The sequence below is a fragment of the Gorilla gorilla genome, chromosome Y (genome assembly GCF_029281585.2).
Source record: "Gorilla gorilla gorilla isolate KB3781 chromosome Y, NHGRI_mGorGor1-v2.1_pri, whole genome shotgun sequence".
NCBI classification, from domain to species: Eukaryota; Metazoa; Chordata; class Mammalia; order Primates; family Hominidae; genus Gorilla; species Gorilla gorilla.
The window spans coordinates 18,644,784-18,665,681 of NC_073248.2; the positions used below are offsets into that span (position 1 = coordinate 18,644,784).

General features: G+C 37.9%; 1 pseudogene; it reads left to right on the forward strand.

Moving 5' to 3' along the window:
- Positions 1–2,624: 2,624 nt before the first annotated feature.
- On the forward strand, positions 2,625–5,008 carry LOC129530202 (testis-specific chromodomain protein Y 1-like; annotated as a pseudogene).
- Positions 5,009–20,898: the final 15,890 nt, after the last annotated feature.

Consider the following 20,898-nt stretch of genomic DNA (forward strand, 5'->3'; position numbering starts at 1 on the left):
TAGCTTCTATAAATCATAACTTCAGTTCCAGATGAATCCAAGAAAAATGTTCAGGGCCAAGCCAAATAACACTTACTCCAAGACCACTAAGCACATTATTTTACTTCCCTGCCTTTAGAAACCATACATCCCAGTCTCATAGTAGGTAAACCATTTGCATTCCAACTCCACTGTGAAGAGTTTTTTGCTTTCACTTACAAAAATTTTGCTTCAACCTGTTTGCATCAATTCTCCTGCATTTTCTTGGCCATGAGACAAATACCTCTGTGTGATACCTCACAATTAGAGATTGCTATATTGTGGTGCATTAGTGAGACTGAAATGATTGAAGTATTGGAATTGAGCTCTGGGATGCATTAGCCTTGAAACACTGTAATACACAGCCTTGGGGGCAGTCAACCATGTACTGGTCACGAGTACAGGTTGGAAAGGGTCAAGGTAGCTTCATGCAGCCTGGAAACCTGAGGGACACCATCAAGCAGCCATACTTATGCAATTTGGAAATTCAAAGGAAGAGAGAAAGAATCAAGGACACTATTTAACAAAATAGGCATAAAGAAGGTAACAATTTAAGACAATAAATAAGCACTCAAGAATCTCAACAAACTCCAAGTAACAGAAACTCAAAGAAACAAACTCAAACTTACCTGATAATTGAACTGTCTAAAACAAATACAAAGAGAATCTTGAGGATTTTCAAGGGAAGCAAGGGAAGTGGCTAGTCATGTAAAAGGGACCCTCAAAAATAACCAGTGAATTTCTTATCTGAATAACCACTAAATAACCGGTGGATTTCTTATCCAAAAACTAAGATGATAGAAAGCAGTAGACTAATATATTCCAAGTGATATCAGAAAAAAACTGTCAAACCTAAAACTCATGATCCAATAAATTGTCCATCAAATACGTGGGACAAATTATAACACTCCCAGATAAAAGCTGGCACCTTTAACCAGTAAGCTACACTTCAAGAAAACACTAATATATTTAATAAAAAAAAAACTACCACTATTGGGGGAACCACCACTGATAATTCAATGTAATTTATTTTCTATTTTTCCTAAGTGTCAGCCAGTATGAGAAATAAAGGGAGAGACTACAAAGAGAGAAATTTTAAAGCGGGGTGTCTGGGGGAGACTTCACATGTCGGCAGGTTCTGTAATGCCCCTCAAGCTGCAAAGCCAGCAAGTTTTTATTAGGATTTTCAAACGGGAGGGAGTGTACAAATAGAGTGTGGGTCACAGAGATCACATGCTTCAAAAGGCAATAAAATATCACAAGGCAAATGGGGGCAGAGCACTGGGGCAAAATTAAAATTGCTAATGAAGTTTCAGGCACACATTGTCATTGAAAACATCTTATCAGGAGGCAGGGTTTGAGAGCAGACAACCGGTATGACTAAAATTTACTAGGCAGGAATTTCCTCATCCTAATAGGCCTATGAGCACTATGGGAGACTGGGACTTATTTCATCCCATATCTGCAACTGTATAAGACAGACATTCCCAGAGCAGCCATCTCGGAGTCCTTCCTTCAGGAACACATTGTCTTTCTCAGGGCTGTTCCTTGCTGAGAAAAGAAAAAAAAAATAACAGTGATATTTCTCCTATTCACTTTTGTAAGAAGACAAACATGGCTCTGTTCTGCCTGGCTCTCAGGCAGTCAGACCTGATGGTTATCTCTCCATTCCCTAAACATTGCTGTTATCCTGTACTTTTTTCAAGGTGCCTAGATTTCATATTGTTTAAACACAAATGCTTTAGAAACAATTTGTGCAGTTAACGCAATCTTCACAGGGTTTTGAGGCAATATAGATCCTCAGCTTAAAAAAGATGTTGAGATTAAGAGATTAAAGTAAAGACAGGCATCGGAAATCACAAGAGTATTGATAAGGGAAGTGATAAATGTCCATGAAATCTTCACAATTTATGATTGGAGGTTGCAGTAAAGACAGGTATAAGAAATTATAAAAGTACTAATTTGGGGAATTAACAAATGTCCATGAAATCTTCACAATTTATGTTCTCCTGCCATGGCTTCCGCTGGTCCCACCATTCAGGGCCCCTGACTTCCTGCAACACTACCACTAATTTGTGTTTTTGACATACAATGCATCAAGGTATAATATTGAGACCTCAATAACTGAAATAATGGAGTTAAGTTATACAGGAGTAAAGGTTTTGTATGTTACTAAAGGTAAGCTAGTGTAACTTTCAAAATGTTATAACATCAGAATGTTCAATTTAATCATCATAGCAACCACAACTAGACAAAACAAACAAACAAACACAAAAGAGTAACAGGCAGAAAGAAGGCTTTCTGTACTCTACCAGAGAATAGGAGCTGTGGATTTAGCTACTCTTATCTCAGGCTACTGAGCCAGCTATCATGCTTCATGAGATAAAGCCCAAGCTGTCCTACCAGGGAGAAAGTGTGAAGAGCCTAAGGCACATAGCATAGCTGCTATTTCACACAATTTTCACTGCACCAGTGGCAATGAAGTAGAAGAGGCTCATCCATACTGAGAACCTGGTGAGGCACTGGAGGCAGAAAGAAGTGGCTGTGTAGAGATGCAACTGAAATAAAGCTGGCACAGCAACTGCTCCAATCTTGTGTCTTTCTTCATGGCTTCCCAGGAGTTTGAGGTTGAAACTATTGTTGACAAAAGACAAGGAAAAAATGTGAATATAGAGTATTTGGTTAAGTCGAAAGGTTATGACAAGCAGTATGACACTTGGGAACAAAAGCAGCACCTCATGAACTGTGAAAAATGTATGATTTTAACAGATGATAGACTGAAAAACAGAAAAAAAAATACATGGACCAGAGCAAGTAGAATTTTTTCAAACCATGCTAGAGGGACTTCCAGATCTACCAACCCCAAGTTTTCTAAGAACTCTCCTAACATGCTGGTGACTGGCAAACACTACAAATCCAAAAACAGCCAGTTATTTGCTGCCAGCAAGAATGTTAGGAGAAAGGCAGCTTCACTTCTCTTTGACACAAGAATATGGAGGCAGTAAACTCAACTATGAAGACATTTGCACCTCACAGTCCCTTTAACAAGAAAACTGTGAGTGGCTTTCAGGAGCTTGAGAAACTGGACCCTTTTATGGTAGAACTGCAGGACACAGTGGTCTTCAAGGGGATAGAAGGGAAGCCCATCAGGACTTTATCAGGTTCTGGTGTAGAACAGGTTGGAATAAAGAACAGGACCGAGATACACCTGCTAATGTCTCAGATGTCAGGCTCACTTACTGCTTCCTTGGCCACAGGCTCAGCTACCAAAAAAGGTATAGTGACATTAATAGACCCATTAGCAGCCAATAGAACAACAGACATACACACATCAGTTCCAAGAGGGAAATGAGGGCAAATAAATGTCACCGATGATGGCAGAGACCAGCCTTTTATCAAGAAGATGTACTTCACCATAAGGCTAACAGAAAATTCCAGCACATACAGACACATTCTCATGAAGGAAGAGGATGGATTCACCCAAATATCACTATCAACTCAATCAACAGAAAAATATGCAGTGAATACAGAAGTAATTAAATAAATGGTTAATGCTCTGAATAGGGATTTTGTGGATGACAGCAAGCTTGTGCTGTTCTGTGCAGCTGGAAATGTCTTTTGCTGTGGTCTTGATTTTGGGTACTTTGTGAAGCACTTAAGGAATGACAGAAAGAGAGCAAGACTTGAGATTGTGGACACCATCAAGAACTTTGTGAATACTTTAATTCAATTTAAAAAGCCTATTATCGTATCAGTCAATGGCCCTGCCACGGGACTAGGTGAATCCATACTGCCTCTTCGTGATGTCGTGTGGGCTAATGAAAAGACTTGGTTCCAAACCCCTTATATGACCTTTGGACAGAGTCCAGATGGCTGTTCTACTGTTACGTTTCCAAAAATGATGGGTGAAACATCTGCCAATGAAATATTAATTGCTGGGCAAAAGCTGACTGCATGGGAGGCATGTGCCAAACGCCTGGTCTCTCAAGCATTTTTGACTGCAACTTTCACCCAAGGGGTTGTGATTCAAATTAAGGAGCTTGCCTCATGTAATCAAGATGCACTGGAAGAATGTAAGGCCCTTGTTCACTGTAGTATTAAGATGGAGTTGGAGGTGATGAGGAAGATATGAGGTCAGCACAAGGGATAGAATCCATGTTAAAGTGGCCGGGCACGGTGACTCACGCCTGTAATCCCTGCACTTTGGGAGGCCGAGGTGGGTGGATCACGAGGTCAGTAGATCGAGACCATCCTGGCTAACCCGGTGAAACCCGGTCTCTACTAAAAATATACAAAAAAATTAGCCAAGTGTGGTAATGGGAGCCTGTAGTCCCTGCTACTTCGGAGGCTGAGGCAGGAGAATGGCGTGAACGTGGGAGGCAGAGCTTGCAGTGAGCCAAAATCGCACCACTGCACTCCAGTCTGGGTGATACCGGGTGACAGAGCGAGACCCCGTCTCAAAAAAAAAAAAAAAAAAGAAGGGAATCCTTGTTTAAGTATGTGTAGAATAAAACTGATGAGATTTAATTGTCAGTCTGTCTGCTCAGGACACAAGAACTAAGCTGAGACAAATGCATAATGATTTGCTGTCTTCATTGCCCAAAACAATTTCAATCACAGCTAAGGCTTGGAAACATAATTGGAAAGATCCAAGCTATGAATTTAAATTGTCAAGGCATTTTTAAGCACTGCAACATTAAATGAGCAATAAAATAACTTATTTTCCCAAATGTGATTATTCTATGCACACAAAAGACCAAATACAAAAGCAGACTGATGGGTACTAGACTGCCCTAATTTGTATCTATGGCTACTACTATATATAGAACCAGAATTGTGTTTTATTAGATGTGGATGACAGAGAATTCTGTAATAATGTTTATTTTTCTCATTTTTATATCCTAGAATACAGAGTCTACTGGGGTATGAGGCAGCCTCAGCTTCCCTACCACAAAGAAAGGCACAGAACTATCAGAGATGGTGCCTTTGACTTTATAGTGGCACAAATACTTCAGAGACACAAAATTATAAATTAAAAAACTTATCTTTTAGAATAAATATTTCTGACACAAAATTCACTGATCATTCTCCTAAACTGAACATATGATTAGAATTTTTGTTGAGATATCACTTGATTGTCTTTTCTATTATAAATGTCTAGTTCTTACCCAGTTGACAAAAGAATATTTATCTCTCTAAAGTAAAACTTGTTGCACCCTATTAGTGAATTATGGAATCATTTTTGTGGAAATATCCAAGTTCTAAACTTTATAATGTGCAGATTTAGTTTTAGGTTAACTTAGAGTATGTTCTAGTTAATAAGTTAAAATTATGGACACATTACTAAAGGCAGAAACTTCCTTCAAAACAAATAAAGGCCCCCTACACTCTGTAGGAAATTTGAGATTATCATTGTCTGTTGTTATGTGCACACAATTTTCTAGAACACTGTATGTGTTCAGCTAACCAGAAGCTCTCTGAATCCCGTCCTGTTCGTTTTTATGGAGGCTCCATTGCATAGGCATAATTGAACAATCCAGTGGCCACTGGTGAGGAATTTCACCATTGGTACAGGAACTCTAGGGTGTCACTTCGACAGCCAAGAATCTCTGTGGATGATGGCACCTTTGCACAAGTTTCTCTTGAGCTTGCTTTCTAATTGTACAAACCCATCTTGCAGGCTGCACTCAGCTCAAACTATGGGCTTAGGTTTCATTTCACTATGGATGCGCCAGGCACAGAATGGAGGCAGATGTATGAGTAAGTGATGGTTGAGCTCAGCCACTTCACACAGCTAGGCATATTATCTGGAATGAGGCAAGCAGATCAAGTGCTAGTACAGGTGACAGCTCCCTGAAAATTTTTGGGTGAATCAGCCATACCACAAGCTTTCCTTTCTGCAGGCACTGAAGAATGCAGTGGAATCCAGATACATAGAAATGACAGAAACTGCAGAGATCCAAAGATGTTGTCACAGCCCTGGCTTGGGAAAGGTTTGGATCTGGGCTATTTTAAGGGCCAAAGCCCTGCTTTCCTTTTTCTTTCTTTCTTTCTTTCTTTCTTTCTTTCTTTCTTTCTTTCTTTCTTTCTTTCTTTCTTTCGTTCTTTCTTTCTTTCTTTCTTTTTTAACTTATCTATGGAATCACTAGGGCTCAGATTAAGGTTTTCAAAGGGCTCTGTCTTGCTACTGGAAATTAGGATCTTGTCTTTTCTTCACTCATTCTCTCTTTCACTGCTTTGCATTTATTATGACATGCTATAGAACAAATGCTCTTTGCCACAGCATCTTTCTGTTGCCTGCAGGGCTGTCTATTTCACAGAAGCAGTAAGATTTTGGCTTAGGAATAACATAACATCTTCCCATGGAAGATGAAAAAATAAAAGCTAGATATTAGAAAGTCTCTCAATATAAACTGAGGTATCAGAAAACTTCCCCAGGTCTTACTTTATTTGTTTGTACTGTAATGAAAAAGAAACTTGCACTTTACAGGCAACTCATTCATTGGACATTTCCTATAGGGATAGTAATGGACTTGGAGGGTTGGATGTTAAAATTGGAAGATCTGATGATGATGTGACTAAAAGGTTCTCTAGATCAAGAATATGAGAAAAAGTGGGGCGACAACATTTGCTTTTGAGAGTTTCCAGGGTGAATGTTTCTCCGATATTTGGTAGCTGCTTACTGTGGGCTTTTCTGATATAACTGCTAAGAAGGCATGAACGATTTTACAATAGTTACAAAGATTTGGGTTGTTTCACAGGGCAAAAATGCTTTGCACATAGGCAACTTCAAACAATTTTCTTTCCCACCCTCAGAAACTATCTAGGTCTTCAATAATATTGAGAATGAAAAGCTACATAATTGTGGATTACTGGTAAAATTTTGACAAGCAGAGAAACAGCCTGAAAAATCAGGCTGCAGACACAAATTGAAGAATCCTGCACAATCTTATGGCCCATGTAAATAAATAAAATATCCAACTTTGTGTGTGTCTGTGCTTAAGACATGCCCACAGCTACTCAGATTAAAAAAAAGAAAAAAACATGATCCCACATTAAAATGCTATGATTTTGTATAACCAAGGGGCTTCCAGGAATTACCCTCTGTCTCGCTTTTTTTCTGGACTTGTACACATTGGCCTCTAGTGTGTTACAAAGGGTACCTTACATTAGTAAACATGCTTTAGACTCTGAGCCAAGTTTCTTTAAATTATCAATTGAACCTCCGGTCCTAGGCCAATGTCCCAGCCATGCTTTCACTTTACCTCTTGTGTAGCTCAGGGCCAAGTTCCTGACCCACGCTGATTCATTACTTCAGCTATTAATAGTTCCAGGCTCAAGGTCCCAGAAAAGAAGAGTCGTGCTTTCTTCAAGACTAGTTAGTGCATTTTCTTTCTTCCTTAAAGATATCAGACTCTTCATCAAAGTGGGCAACTAAATCTACTCCTTCAGAAGTTAATGTATTAAACATTTCCTATAATCTCACCTTTTGCATTCATAATTTTTAATTTTCTTGGGATTAAAAAAATTATGTGTGACACCTCAAAATGGGAGACTGATACATTGTGGTGCATTAGGGGACTGCAAGGTTTGTTTTTGGTTCATGGACCTGGAAAGGTTTAATTAAAAAGGTCAGTAGGGGATGGGCATGTGGACTCATGCCTGTAATCCCAGAACTTTGGGAGATCAAGGTGGGCAAATTAAGAGTAGGTCAAGATCCAGATCATCCTTTCTAACATGGTGAAAACCCCTGTCTACTAATAATACAAAACATTAGCCAGGTGTGGTGGTGGGCAACTGCAGTCCCAGCTACTCTGTAGGCTAAGGCAAGAGAATGGCATAAACCCAGGAGGCAGAGCTTGCAGTTAGCCAAGATCACACCACTGCACAGAAGCCTAAGTGACAGAGTGAGACTCTGTCAAAAAATAAAAGTCAGTAGGAGTGCACTTCCAAACTATTTACATTCATATCTGCAGCTTGTCCTCATTTTTTTTATTTTTAATTTCCAAAGAGCAAGAAAATTCTGGGCCAGTGTCAGGTAAAATCTGATAGATTGCCTGCCATTCTTACAAAGCTTAGGAGAAAGGGATGCTGGGAGACACATTGGCAGTCTCCTTTCGCCCTCCGCTGTTGAAAGTATTGCCTCTTTTCTAACTGTTTTCTTTCACAGAGGATATAAGTGTCACGTGGGACTGAAAGGATATCTAAGGTAGCTGAAGATTTCTGGTTAAGACGGCACTATGGTGTTATGTGAAGTCCCAAAAGCAACTCCAGTTTCTGACAGCCCATCAAAGTGGTGCCGTTAATACTCCAGACTTTTCTGTTGCATTTTTTTTTTTTTTTTTGGTCATTTTGTGGGTAGTGTGTCTCCTGTTTCTTCTTTGTATGCAATATTGCGACCTGGAAATATAATCTTACTGGGAAAAGTAAGTGGATGTCATAGTAATTAGAAATGTAATTCAAACACTCGCAAGACAAGAAGAATCCAAAATTGTAGTTTAAAAATTTTTATTTGATAAGGGTCTTTTTGTCCCCTGATGATAGGTATTCATGCACTATATGGAATGGCATACATTTAAATAAAATTTCTCTTTTTGGGTGCTTATTTCTCTTTAAAAAGCTCAGCACTGCCATATATATCTAAACAATTTCTTTTTGAGACACATGATTTTTTCTGCACAGACCCACTGTGGGACAGGTGATAGAATGTTAACTTTCTTTTTCTAACTTTTGACTATATAAACCTAGGATTCATCACTTTCATGTAACATTTTAGATCTTAAAATGCAACCTAGTGAGATGAGGTTTTTCTCTGTGGGAAGCCTTGTCAGTACTTTGCACAAAACTTTTGTTTTTTTAACTCCTCCCTTTCCTATGTCTTTCTAACAGTAATAAGACTCTCTGCCCTATATGAAAACAGAAAATTTCCACTTTCAATAATCGGAAAGAAGGTGCCTTTTAGAGACATATTCTAGCTAAGTGCTGTCTTATGAAAGCCAGCCATACTAGCTTTACATGTTTTGAGTCACACATTCTTCTTCCAGCAGCACGGACATTTAAACTAAAATATAATTTTATGTTTCAAAGTCAATCGATCTTATTTCCTGGAATTTCAATATTTTTCTAGGGCCATACGAAAAGAAGCCAGAAACAGTACTAAAAGTCTTACTCTATATAATGGTCTTGCTTGAATCCAATAACTATATAATCTTTTTTTAGGTTCCCAAGTTACTTTGGGAATCTACTGGGTTGAATAGGCTTAGGAAACCAACAAAGAGTCACCAGTGGAGAGCTAAAGCCCCTCAGGTAAACATTACTTGTCCTGCTGTCTAGCTCCTCTGGAACTGTGGGTGAACGTTTGGCTTGCCTCCATGGGGGACACCTATGTCAATCACCAGACTCAGGAAAGACAAGACGAATGCAACAACAAAGAACATCCTATCTATCTTTTTATTCAGTGAGAGCTACTTCAAAAGGGGGAAAAGGAGTACGGAATGCTTTCTCTATATATTTCTTTGGAAAGTTCACAAACAATCTGCAGTGTGCACCTCTCTAGGTTACATTTTGAAATACAGACATTTAATTGACTATGAGACTCTGAAAAAGAAAGTGGCTTATTTATTTCTTTGTTTATTTATTGCTGAAGGGCACGACAACCTTACCAGCTCCAGGACAGACAGGCCTAGCTTTCTGAAGGAAGTGTTCATTTTAGTACTATTCAACAGTTACATCTTTTCTTCAGATGGCAAAGAAAAGAGTTTGATTTTTTTTTTTTTTGTACATGCTTACTTTGACTTGGGAGACAATCCAGGTCTTTATGAGCATTGTAAAACTGACTCTGCCCTCTTAGCAGTCATATGAGGCAAGTTTCAAAGAGATAATTCATTAAAATCAGAAACCAACCAATGAGGGACACTCAAATGTAACTTCCAAATACGCTAACTGCAACCCTTATTTAGAACCTCCAATAGCAATTTTATCAGCTTGTCTTATTTTTGCCACTAAAGAAACCCACAACTTCACTGTTGCCCCTGCAGGAAATACTCCATAGAAGTGATACTACTAGAGTACAAGTTCTCTACTCATTTCAGGGGCTTAGAAAAATAATGGAAAGCCTAAGCAAGTGTCTCTGATGAACTTGATTGATATACAGAGGCATTTCAAAATCTAACTCAAGTGTTTAATCATAGCTGAAGAGATGACACATTATTCCTAAACTAAACCATAACCATTGCCCTAAAGCAGGCAGTTTTACAGAGAGTACAATTATCCATGGATGAACCACATGTCTTTTATAAAATCTTGAAAAATGGAGGGTGAAAAGGAAAAAAAAATGTTGAACCGGTAACAGAATACTTATATAACTTCTCTATTGTTTATTGCTTATATATATATAAACTCCTGTATATATATATATATATGTATATATATGCTCCTGTATATATATACTCCTGTATATTTATATGTATACTCCTGTGTATATATATGTATACTCCTGTATATATATGTATGCACCCCTGTATATACATACCACTGTATATACATACCCCTGTATGTACATACCACTGTATATACGTACCCCTGTATGTACATACCACTGTATATACGTACCCCTGTATGTACATACCACTGTATATACGTACCCCTGTATGTACATACCACTGTATATACGTACCCCTGTATGTACATACCACTGTATATACGTACCCCTGTATGTACATACCACTGTATATGCGTACCCCTGTATGTACATACCACTGTATATGCGTACCCCTGTATGTACATACCACTGTATATGCGTACCCCTGTATGTACATACCACTGTATATGCGTACCCCTGTATGTACATAACACTGTATATGCGTACCCCTGTATGTACATAACACTGTATATGCGTACCCCTGTATGTACATAACACTGTATATGCGTACCCCTGTATGTACATAACACTGTATATGCGTACCCCTGTATGTACATAACACTGTATATGCGTACCCCTGTATGTACATAACACTGTATATGCGTACCCCTGTATGTACATAACACTGTATATGCGTACCCCTGTATGTACATACCCCTGTATATGCGTACCCCTGTATGTACATAACACTGTATATGCGTACCCCTGTATGTACATAACACTGTATATGCGTACCCCTGTATGTACATACCCCTGTATATGCGTACCACTGTATGTACATACCCCTGTATATGCGTACCACTGTATGTGCATACCCCTGTATATGCGTACCACTGTATGTGCATACCCCTGTATATGCGTACCACGGTATGTGCATACCCCTGTATATGCGTACCACTGTATGTGCATACCCCTGTATATGCGTACCACGGTATGTGCATACCCCTGTATATGCGTACCACGGTATGTGCATACCCCTGTATATGCGTACCCCTGTATGTACATACCCCTGTATATGCGTACCACTGTATGTGCATACCCCTGTATATGCGTACCACTGTATGTGCATACCCCTGTATATGCGTACCACGGTATGTGCATACCCCTGTATATGCGTACCACGGTATGTGCATACCCCTGTATATGCGTATCCCTGTATGTGCATACCCCTGTATATGCGTACCCCTGTATGTGCATACCACTGTATATGCGTACTCCTGTATGTGCATACTCCTGTATATGCATACTCCTGTATATATATACTCCTGTATATATACACTCCTGTATATATATACTCCTGTATATATACACTCCTGTATATATATACTCCTGTATATATATACTCCTGTATATATATACTCCTATATATATACTCCTGTATATATATATATATATATATATATAGAGAGAGAGAGAGAGAGAGAGAGAGAGAGAGAGAGAGAGAGAGAGAGAGAACATACATGAAGGCTTATGAAGAAACAGAACAAAACTTCATAATTACTCTATACTACTCATAATATGTTGAAACCACATAAAAATTATCTAGCCTTTTTTAACATCCTGAGAGATGCTTTAGTGAAACACATTTTTCTATATCCCTATTGAGTTAAGAGAGAGTTAATCTTTAGAGAAAAGTTTATTACTCAAGCAGACCCTGACATCAAAAGAAAGCTGCAAATCATGTCATAGGTTCAGATAATATTGTGGTTTTAGCAATGCATCAAGATATAACAGCCTTTCTTTCATTTGAGATAACACCATGAGTCTTTTATTTTACATTTAAGATTAATGACTGTAAACACAGGAAAGTGTTTGGAGCAAAAGTTTAAATAAGTGGCAAAATAAGCTCTCTGTCAGCAGAGCTATAAGCTTGAATAAGTCATCCACTGGAGTGTAAGGTTTTTATGGCCTAAAAAATAAAGATATATGCTTAGTTTGCAAGTTGTCTTGGAGAATGTGTGACTTAGCTTTGCCCAGGCCCAGGACTTGTTAGCTTAGCCCAAGCACTCTGCCTGGGAGCTGTCTGAAGGGATAATTTGTAATCACTGCTTAGCTTGGCCCAGGACCTATCATGAGCTAAAATGAGAACTTTTCGTGGGATGCTGGCTCAGGACCAATCAGGGACAGAAGTGATGATTCACATGGGTTGAGTAAGCAGTCAAAAACAAAAAGAAAGAATCCAGCTGGTACCCACTAGATCCCACTGGATTTATGTCCACAGGAAAAAAAAAAGAAACTTTATTTTTTGGAAGCTCTCTGAGTATACAGAGAACAGCATTTCTATGCCAGGCATTGTTTCCCCATCTGAGTGAGTCGGAGTTTTGTAAAAGCTTTTATCTGAATGGATGGCAGGTTCTACTATCTGTGTCACTGCAGCCATGTTATCAGGCATAACCTTGTGTGTTAGATCACTTACTGGTGCCCACACCTTTTTTTTTTTTTTTGGTCTGATTATAATGTTATATTGGAATCAGGCCCTTACCTATGGACTTGGGGTCTTCCAGGGACCTTTTCCTTGCTCTTTACATAGGAAAAGCTAACTAAGTTGTCTTTGTCCTCCCATAGAAATGAAAACTGTAACTGCTCTTAGGAAATTGGGCATTGGTCTTTCCAGCTACTTGCTGCTGGAGAAGAGTGTCGTGTAGAAAACAGTAGGTAGGATTCTACTGAGAGTTGGCTTAGGTATTTGTAGAAGAAAGGCATGTTAATGAATGGTTTTATTTGCATTACATATTAAAGCATGATAGACTTTAGGCAATAAAAAGATAGTTTGGATTATTAGAAAACACATCACAACTACACAAGGAGAGTGAGAATACCTTAAATACCTCAAGGCTGCTGATGTGCTCAGATAACAGGCTGCTTTATTTATATGTGTTAAGATTTGGTTACATGAGACTTGGGTTTACTTACCTTTCTTGACTTTATTTTTCAAAACAAAAATTCTCTGTTACAGTTACCCTATTTTTTAATTACCTGAAAATATTTGTGGAATGCTTTCATGCTTGCACAAAATTAGAATATTGTTATGGATTTCTCTATTACTCATATTTTTCTGTTTTCCAAGAACTGTAGCTGGACGTCACCAGTTGGCTCAAAGAAAAAAAAAGGTCATTAAAACTGAAAGATGAGATGAGAAGTTAGTGATAGAGGTGTAGTAGACGGTGAAACATATATATTTCTTATAGTCCCGATTTTTGTTAAAAATACATCACAATAAAAGGGAGTTGTTTGCAAAACAGACTTGTCTTACACTTAGCCAGACTATTTTTGTATAGTGCTGCAAGAAATAACTTTACATGTGCTTTCCTCATTGGCTTTTGATGAAACTCTATTCTACAAGGAATCTTAAATAAGACATTATAAAACTGAGCCCAGCCATAGGTTTGTACTCTTAGATACATATCACCTGGGTAAACTCCTCTGTTTTTTGAGGCTCCAAGTGCATGAAGTTCCTGGGCCTGAAACAAAGTGGCAGGTTTTTTTTGTTTGTTGGTTTGGTTTTTTTTGTTTGTTTATTTGTTTTTTGTTTTTTTTACTTACAAAGTGGTTAGAAATCCAGTATTGGGATTGTGTATGTAAACAAAGTATAAGGCCAGTTTTCCCAAGGGGCTTTTATTGTTTCTAGAGGTCAAATTTAATTCATTTAAGAGGACACACTCTTCCAGTCAAAGCCTTAGAAAATCAACCAGCTTTTCTATTTGGTTATGTTGCAAATGAAAATACATTTTTTGTTGCACTGATTCAAACAATTATATTGTTGTAAGTTAAGAATAATCACACATAGTTTCCAAATTTTAGAGGAACCAGGCACAGAGGGAAAAATAGCATTTTCCAAGTTTTATTAACAGGAGTATATCTATGACAGCGTTAAAAACTGTATCTAGTTTAAGAGAAAGTGTTCCAGACTTTAAAAAACAAAACAAGAATCAGAAATATTCCAAACAAAAGGTAAAGAGATTGCTTCATTCTTCTGCTGCTTTAGTCTATTTTAACATTTGTCCTGCTTGACATTATAACATTTTAGCTATTCCTAAGTTCTGTGCATTTTTCTGTTATAAAAAACCTGCAGTTGAGAAGACCTGGAAAACTTCTACAGATAATTATAAAGCATTATTCTTGAGGGAGATTAAATGTTTGTAAATGACAACATATCTAGGGTGGTTAGAAACAGAATAGACAAAGATATTTGGTTATGTCTGTGGTTTACAATAGCTTAACATAATAATTTTAATTAAAATTGATAGCACATATTCAGAGATTAAGAACATTAAGAACACTATATGGTTTTGATACTTGTGTTAATATGACTCACTGAAATATATTCTGAAAAAAATAAAATATTAACATCAAAATCACATGTATTTAAATATGTTTTATAAATATGTTTAACTTTTTCTTTTATGCCCCAGGGACCCTCTGAAGCACCAAAAATATAGGTTTCAGAAGACTCATCCTTGAAATTAAAATTTTATGCTGGGAAGCCTGCCAAACATTTTAGAGGATTAAGACACTTAATATTATGAAATGCAATTCCAGATTTCCATAAGTCATTTGTTTTGCCAAAATACAATAGGTAGAAATATTTGAAAGGGCAGAAATGTTTTATCAGCCTTCACTATTATGTAATAATCTCTTTCAGGAAGACAAATTTTATCCTGGAATTAATCTTCTCCTAATATTAACCCTAAGCTTAATGAAACCTTATGTAAAATTATGTTTAACCTTACAAAGTTTGACCATGAAGTGAGATTTTCACAAAGTTACTACAACACTTTACCAACCTTTTACAAATTTGCTAAAGAAAGATTAGTGTTTCAAGAAATTTTCGTTGTGCTTTCATTTCAATGCTTAACTGAAGAAATAAACATAATAATACACTTTTGAATCTAGTTACTAGGTTACAGAGTTTTCTTTGGCGATATCGAATTTTTGACAGTTATTTTTCACAGCTTTGTAAACATTTAGATTTACTTTAGTTAATTAAAGAAAATCCTTTAACTCTAGGCAAAATGCACATTTCCATGCCTTTCTATAATTTATTTTTACTACAAACACATTTTACTCTTGTACCACACCTGGTGATTAAATTTATATTCGATATTCTCAATTACACATTATAATAATACCTTTTAACAATTAACTTGAATGTAAGACCTTGTGAGTTTATAAAATTATGGGCTGGGTGCAGACAAATCTGATTTATGACAGCATTGGTAAGGGAGTGTTTATTTTTGTATGTCTTCAGGCCTTAGGTGGTCTTTGTTTTCCATAAGTTAAAATCACGTGAACTGAAAAGTGCAAAAGCCTTTATTTTCTTGTTCAGCAAAATATTTACTTCAAGTACTTATTCTTCACTGTGTTAATGAATCATATTTTTTTAAAAAAATTACACATAACACACACATAACAATACAGAGAAACAGAAGTTCCAGGGGCTATAAAATTTTATTTTACCAGTTTCCCAATTGGATTATTGACCTCTTGCTGAGGCCCTTTAAGAAGCGTGCTATGAATAGTTTCCAGGGCCTAATAAAAAAGCCTCACTGAGGCTGGGCACGATGGCTCACACCTGTAATCCCAGCACTTCAGGAAGCCCAGGTTGGGGGAGCAGAATGTCAAGAGATTGAGACAACCCTGGCCAACATGGTTAAACCCTGACTCTACTAAAAACACAGAAATTAGCTGGGCATGATTGTGTACAATTTTTAGTCTCAGCTACTCGGGAGGCTGAGAGAGGAGAATCACTTGGAAACAGGAGAAACACTTGATCCCAGGAGGCAGGGATTGCAATGATACAAGGGTGTACCACTGCACTCCAGCCTGGTGACAGAGTGAGACTCCCAAACACACACACACACACACACACACACACACACACACACACACACACACACACAAAGAAAAGAAATGAAAAAGCATAGCTTGAAAAAAGAGATAAGAGAGAGATTTTGAGAGGGTATTATTCACTTCTAATTCCAAGGGCTACATAAGAAATACAGATTTCTCACAAAAGACAATTTGTGGTAGAGTGGATAAAGGTAATTTAGCTGACTGAGAGAAAAAACTTTTTCAAGAAAACAAGATTTATGAGGAGAAAAACAGAAATGTCTTTTGAATATACCTATAGCATAAATCTCCACTTTTATTTAAGCCGATAGCTTTTTAATAATTTTTATTAATTTTACCTTACAGAGAATATAAACACGGATGTGTATAACTTATTTCCCCAGTTTACACCGATACCTGTTCACAATCATGCTCATCTTCTCAAGTTTCCCCTGGTAGAAAGTCGCTGGGTTCAGGCAAGGACAGGCTTTCAAATGGGCTGCAGATCTCTTTAGCATCAAAGCTTGACATTTGAGGAGGCAATTGTCAGTTCACAAGAGACTTTTTTAAGGAAACAGCAGTCCTGCTATGCTGTGTGGTGTGCCATCAGGCATGTTAGTTTCATAGTGAAACTAATGACTTCTGACACCAACAATGTCACCGATGCAACTGCTGAGAAGTAGGCTGTCCATTTTTTAGAAACCAAGCTAAATTTCTTCCTTAGGTAAACCACTAGTTGTGGAGCTCGACCTCAAGCCTCATCTCAGGTTTCAAGGTCTATTTTCTCTCTTCCTGATACACAGAGATTAATGCCTTTACTATGGAAAAACCGAGGGCTTGTGCTTTAAGCAAGGTTTGTTTAGCTGGTTAAATTTTTGTGAGTACCAGCTTCTTAAGTTAAGCAGTGAGTTTTATCTGCTTTAGTTTCTACTATGACATGGTATAAAAGATTGGCTACTTCTCTGTTCCGAAGTACCTGCCATCTGAAAAATCAGGTAACGCCCAAGAATCTTCTTAACTGTCAAGAAAAATGGGATTGATTCCTGACCTTGTGTGTTGGTCTCTTCTAATAAGACTAGACTCAGGTACCATATTGAAATCTGAAAGAGCTGAGCAGTAGACTTTGATAATCAACAGTTTTGTTTTGTTTTGTTTTGTTTTGTTTTGTTTTGTTTTAATTTTTGCCAGATAGTTTAGCAGAGCATTAGTGCATTCCCAGGAAGCCCATCACAATCTTGCTATTCTTATTTCACCAGTGCACAAACACATAACAGTCTCTACTTATCTAAGTTAATACTGGAGGTTTGTTTTCTATGTTTTAGAAGAATAAGAATCACAGACACATTTTAGAAGACTAAACAGCACTAAGGTTGAAGAGAAAATTTAAGAAGCAAAAGAAAACAGCTCAATGACAGCAGTGATGTGGTCAAAATGGGTTAAGCAATATGAAACTTGGGTTCAGGGTTTTTGTGTTGTGAGTGGTAAGAAATGGACTTAGTCTGTAAGCTGTCTTAAAAAATGTGTGACTTAATTCTGCCTGGGTCCTTAGATCCTAGTCCAATCAGAAAGCTTAGCCTGAGACCTTAGCTCAGTACCTATTAGTGGCAAAAGTCAATATTCACAGAGGCTACTCAGCTTAGCGAACAACTCTTCAGAAGCTGAAGTGAAACCGCGGCCCAGGATTTTGTCCAGAACTAATCTGAGGCTGAAGTAATGATTCAGAGATGTGGGGCTCACAATCCAAGAAGAAAATAAAAGTGTTCCCTGGAAGGCACTTGCTCCCACTCTCCCACTCTGTTTATGTTCACAAAATGAAAAGAAACATTTCTGGAAGCCCACTGATTATAAAATGGACAAAGCCATTTCTATTGCAGGCCTTGTCTTCCCATTTGAGTAAGCTTGAAGTTTCCAGAAGTATCTGAGTGAGCTGGAGGTTCTTCTATCTGTGCAGCTGTGGGCATGTCTTCAGACACAACTCTCTGTTCTAATTCATGTATTGGTGCCTGCAGCTTGAATGTTTTTTCCAGGCTGCTTTTTATCTTATGTGGAAATGAGGCAGTGACCAGTGGGCTCAGAAGTTTCTGGAGATACTTGTCTTTCTGTCTGTATAAGGCAAGCTAGCTAACACACTTCACTATTGGAGGAGAACCCTGGATTGGAGAGAAGAAGAGGGAAACAGGCTCTAGAATTTAGAAAAATGTTGTTCTTTTTGTTGTCGTTGTTGTTTAATTTCCATTTTGCCTCAAGAATTACTTGAATCCTCTAGACAGTGTCAGGTAGAGCTTGGTATCAATTATTCCTGCTCAACAATGTGGGATACACATGCTGGACCTGGTGACCTATGTCTCTGGGGACATTTCTTCTTTCACTCATCTCCCTCACAGGCTGAACAACATTAAGGTATATTATTTTACTGCCTGGGCAATTCCTTTTAAAGTGCCATGGCTTGTCACACTAGTAGAAATCAGCAGGTGCATGTTGGGGATTCTGGATCTTGCAGGCCTGTGATATGGTGAGTAATGCCTTTTTCAATCTCTTGTGTCTCCTCTCTACTTCCTAGGTCTCCTCTTTCCAGTTCTTGTTTTAAAAGATCAGAAAGCCACTCCAGGAAGTTTTCCAAAGTGCTATCTGATCCCAAGGCCTACTCCTGTAGTTTTTTTTTTTCTGATATTAGAAGATGGCTGAGAAATAAACTAGTATTTTAACATTATCTAACTCCTGATTGAATTAGGACATAGAGAGGTAAGTTTTGCTAAAGCTTCTCTCAGCCTTTCCAAAGAGGCTGAGAGATATTTTTCTGGTTTGTGGTTCAACAAGGGCAGTTTAGAGTAATTAACATGTTTTATTCTGGTTCTTTGGAAGTCTGTTAATATGCACAGTAGAAAGTGTTCTCTTTTCCATTCAGCTATGTGTTTACTAAGGCTTCAATTAGGATGGCCAAACAGCAGTATTTTTATTTCTGTTGGAAATAGTAATTCTGTCTTTCTTCACTCATTTTCATCTTTCAAATGTGTCTATTTTTGAATGACTATGTGATGTCAGTTGTTCATCTTCAAATTCCTTTGTTGCCTGTAATGCTGCCTGTAGTGCTGCCTGTTTTTCAGCAGTAGTTAAAATGTGGCTTAATAGTTGCACTGCATTTCTGCAGATAAGATGAAAAACGTGATTGAAATTTTGGAAAGCCTGTGTAGGTCTACCAGGGAACTGCCTTAAGTCTGGCTTTATGTGTACATTTACTGCAGTGAGAAGGAAATTTAAACCTTAGTAGCACCATGTTCATTGTGCATTTGTTATATTGGCAACAGTAAAGTTGAAGATTTCCTGGGAATGCACAACCATAGGGGTTATTATATGCCTATTCTGAGTCTCAGATAAAGGAGACAGATTGGGCACTCAGAAAATGCATTTGGCAGTTCTCTAGAGATTTGACTCTTTAACTTTGGTAGACTCACCTTGCATGGTTCCCAAAGTGGCAGGGGAAATTTTACAATGTTTACAAAATCTAGGTTGTTTAGAGAGCAAAAAGACCTAGTTGTTAGATATTACTGAAATTATGCTTCTTTGGGAAGGCCAGGTCTTCTGTCAGGAATATGGCCACCTTGTTGTCAATTGAATATTATTATTATTATTGTTTTTAAATTTAGAGACTCAGGGTCAATGGACTCACAGTGCTTCCAAGTGCATTCAAGGGGAGTGCAGTCTACAGTTGCTTTGTTGCCATCTAGAAACAGAGAGGAAATAAGGCATCACTCAGATGCCTTCCTCCTTTCGTTGTTACCCAGGATAAATAGAAAGAGTTAAGATATACTTTTTCATCTTTTTCCTCTGTCTCATTGGTGTCCCCAAATGGTCATAGGTGCTGCCCATAAATGGAAGTATAGCCTTTACTCATGAATCTGGAGGAGCTAGTCAGCAGCACTAGTGACACTCACCTGTGCAAATCCCTACTTTTCTTCCCTGCTTTTGCCCGAGACCCACTGAGCCCCAAAGGCTTGCAATTCACCCCAGAGGCCTTGGAGATGTTACATAGTAGTAAAATTTGTTCAAACCATTTTAATAGAGGAATTGTCTTCCTACTAACTTTGGTTTTTCTAACTATGTTCTCAGTGAAACATCAGAATCTCAGAGAATGAGACAGAATGACTTTCAAACATTTTAAATCCAAAATTAGTGCAGCATAGAAAAGGTGGCACAAAGCTGTAGAAACAGAATGGCTGAATGGTCCTTCATGGGGAAAGCAAAGAAGCTAAAATATGTCCTGTAACATTGTCTTTCTCCCTTAATAATGGAGTCTACCTGTCTACAGATAGGGCATGGGGCCTAACCACTGATAGTGGAATGTAAATGGGAAAATAATTTGAAAAATCTAAGTTTTGGACAATGAATTGCCAAGGCTCCAGGTAGAAAAGAAATCTCATTTCACTAGGTGGTGATGTAAGGTTAGAAATGCTAGCTTAAAAATTCTGACTCAAAATTCTTTTTATTCATAAGTTAGAAAGAGGGATTTGGGTTTTGATATACTGTTTCCACTGCATGTCTCCCAACAGGCACAAATGAACTTGTCTCATGATGGAACTTTTATGTGGAGCAAAATAATATGTTTGTAAAAATTCCTAATAAAGGAAAAGGTA